General features: G+C 50.1%; 1 non-coding gene across 1 annotated transcript; it reads right to left on the bottom strand.

Moving 5' to 3' along the window:
* Positions 1-1,576: 1,576 nt before the first annotated feature.
* Positions 1,577-1,649, bottom strand: TRNAD-GUC (transfer RNA aspartic acid (anticodon GUC)). Its single transcript has one exon. It is a non-coding gene; the product is annotated as a tRNA-Asp (tRNA).
* Between the last annotated feature and the right edge of the window lie 1,827 nt (positions 1,650-3,476).

Here is a 3,476-nt window from a genome sequence, read left to right as displayed (position 1 = left end):
CGCAAAGGGAGAGGCCACAACGGTGAGAGGCCCGCATACCGAAAAAAAAAAAAAAAAAAAAAGAAGGAAGTGTGGGCGAAGTGACGGGAGTAGAATGGGGGTAGAAGCCGGCTGGAGAGCACCGTGGAGAGGACGGAGGGAAGAAAGGATGGAATATACTGATGATTCTTTCAGAAAACCTGGCACCAGTGAATGCCCCTGAGGGTAAGGACCGTAGCTTTTCCATTTCTATAGTCTATCAAAGTACCAAGTGCCTAATAGGACGTTTGCAAACGTTTGATGTCTGATGAATGAATTTCTGTGGAGGCTCACAGCAGGGAGAGCTGAAGACCAGGTGTCCCGGCCAGAAGGACGTGAGAAGGAGCAGGGATGTGGCCCCCCTGGGGAGAGCCGTGGAGATGGTCACGGTGCCCAAGGCGGGGCACGTGGGGCGGCAGGGGGGTCAGGGCACCGCGCAGAGGAGGAAGCAAGCCTACAGCCGCCACGGGGCTGAGGCTGGACACGCAGACTGAGCCTAGACGGCGAGACCCTGCTGCCACACGAGAACTCTTCTACTGGACTGAGGAGGTCGTGGAGAAATGGCCAAGGTCCTGGAGCAGAGAACACCACGGTTGGTGGAACACAGATGGCTCCCATGAGCATATGAAGTATAAGACCTCGAGGGCAAAACTAGAATCTGTTTCTTCTTGGTGTCCACCCATAACACGTCACTGGTCTCCCAAGTGGAGGGATAAAAGTAAGAAATGTACACCAATCACCATTCTAGGCCTCGGTCAAAACACAGCAAGGGCTGAGGATATAACCTGAATAACACAATGGCTGCCCACTGTGACTGGACCACAGGCTCCAGGAGAACACACGGGCCTCAGTTCAAGGTTAGGAAGATAATCTGGATGCAAAGCCATGCTGTGGGCATTCAGACACTGAAGTTTGTCCCTTTGAAATAAAAATGCAAATAGCCTCATCCACAGTTTGGTCTTTAATCAAGCCAGACTCTCTAGTCTTTCAGCTGAGATGCCCTGAAAACCCACCAGATGCCTGGGTTGATGGGAACCCAGGTGGGGCTTGGACTCCTATGGTGTCACGTGGGTGCCCACAGCGGGCAGGCACCTTCCGAGGCTCAGGGGCCCTTCTGCTGCCTGACGGTTCCAGCAGCTTCACACGATCTCCTAACCTGCTCCATCCTAGAACCCAGGAAAGACGAAATCACTGTACTTGTTTCACCTGCAAACTCTCCTATTAAGAAGCAAGTCTCAGGTTGGTAGAGCTCAGAAACTGTCCGTGAGACTTTCCTGCCACAGAGGTCCTTGCGTGTTAAAAAGCAGTTCGTTCCAATCAAGGGAAATTCAATTTTAGGGACCGAAATCTTAAGTCAACTTCACTGGCCTCCTCCAGTTTCACATGTTTTCTTTGAAAACCAGTATCACAAGAATATAAAAGTTGGGCTTTCCATTGTTCTTGAATTTTTTTAAATATTTATTTACTTATTTATTTGGCTGCACCAGGTCTTAGTTGCGGCATGAGGGATCTTTTAGCTGCGGCATGCGGGATCTTAGCTGTGGCACGCAGGATCTAGTTCCCTGACCAGGGATCGAACCTGGGTCCCCTGCATTGACAGCGTGGAGTCTTAACCACTGGACCACCAGGGAAGTCCCTTGAATTTTGATAGAAGTATAAATAGTTTGGTTATTTTCAAGAAATACAGTACCAGCCTGTTCAGTGCTAGCGTCACAAAGAGGAGTTTCTTTGGAGGTCCCTCAGAATGATGAGGCCAGTTAACAATGTTAAGGGCCTTAACAATGATAAGGCCAGTGGAAATACAAGCAAAACACCTGGGATCTGTCTCCTGGGAGTGAAGGTGGGGCCCAACAGTGATGACCGAGGAGGTGGTCCATCAGCCTGAGACTAGCGTCAGCATGGCCACAACACAGCCTTGCAGGCTCCACACTCAAGATGGGGGCTGCAAAGCAGACAGTGTTTCCTGGAGCTGAGAAATCAGGAGGAGAGCCAGGGCGTGGATGGGGGCTGGGAGAAGGGTGGGTCCTTCGTCAACCGAATGAGTCTTACTGAAGGGGGTCAGTCTTTGTGAAATTATCCTCAGAAACTTATAACCCTGATATCTTATACCCCATGTCTTGCTGAAAGATGACAGGAAGAGCTAAATTTTTAATTCTATTGAAAATTGTACTACAGCCTCCTTCCAAATTCTGTAGCAAGAGAGAAACGAGGATGAGAAGGGGCTGAAAATGCAAAAAAGAACAGGAATCGATGTTTAGGAAGGGGAGGTTTCCCCAACCCAATAAATGCAATCCAGCGAGACACAGCCCCTGCAGAGCAGGTGGAAACGGCACACCTACAGAGAACTCACTGCTAATGAAGGGGCAAAAAGTCAGTCTCCGGGTCATGGGCTTAAAGCGTGTGATTTTAGCCTTGAAAAGAGAAGGAGGTCATGACTTCTAACCTCAAGTGTTTAGGGAGGAGAATTAGCCAGTTAATACCACAACCCTCATCCTCGAGCCCGAACTCCGTCGCGTTTTGTGCTCACAGGATAGAAAGTGTGGGCGGGAGAAGCATTTGATAAAAGTCGGAGGGACGGATGGATGACCAGCCTCAATGTCCACCACCCCATCCGGTAGCTCAGAGGCTTTTACAAGAAGACCTGGCCATCAGGTCAGCCGATACCTGACTCTTGGGTCCAGCTGACTGAGGCCCCTGGTCAGCAACCTCAAAGCCATTCTCCTGGACGAGAACCATCTCTACCCCCAGGGTGGCGTGCACTTTGACCCTCTGCTTTGGTGGGACTTGATCTGCTCGCAGGGACAACACGCTTACAAGGTATTACTGAACTGGGACGGCCCAAGGGGCACGCAATCATTTTTAAAATCCAGTTCATTTTTTTATCACATATTTAACTGAAAAGAGCATAGGACTTATAGATGGAATGTCTGACTTTGAAGGAAAGCTTAGTGGCGGTGGCTACTTCAAAGACTCACCCTCAGCTCCCACAGGGGCAGCCGAACGCTGAGAGATGCCCCACTGGCAACAAAGCAGAAAGAGCCGTATTTTCGGAGCCCGTTTATAAATGGGTGCCTACAGGGTGTCTCCTCTCTGTCCACTGTGGAATATTTTAAAGTGTGAGTTAACGTCTACTGAGATTCTGATTTCAGTATCACTGATCGAATCCACTGATGGAACTTCAGGGAGAGTTACTGTCTTTTCAGAGCTTCTTCACATAAAAAATTCAGGGGAAGGTCCTATATTGCATAAACACGGTGTTTCACCCAGTATAAACTCACTCAAACCCGGCAGAGGGTAAAGGCGCGGGGGGGGAAGTGGAGACGTGGAGAACAAGACCCATGCTGTCTGGGACGCCCCTCACCGCCACGGAGAGGAGGGGTGACCCCAAGACTTATATCTGATCCGGGCCTGAGGCACCACCTCCAACAGAAAAGCACGGAAATCTCGCTACCCGCTCA

Source organism: Physeter macrocephalus, chromosome 20, assembly GCF_002837175.3.
Source record: "Physeter macrocephalus isolate SW-GA chromosome 20, ASM283717v5, whole genome shotgun sequence".
Lineage (NCBI taxonomy): Eukaryota > Metazoa > Chordata > Mammalia > Artiodactyla > Physeteridae > Physeter > Physeter macrocephalus.
Note: the sequence above shows the minus strand (reverse complement) of the source record. Positions and strands in the feature narration are given on the sequence as shown.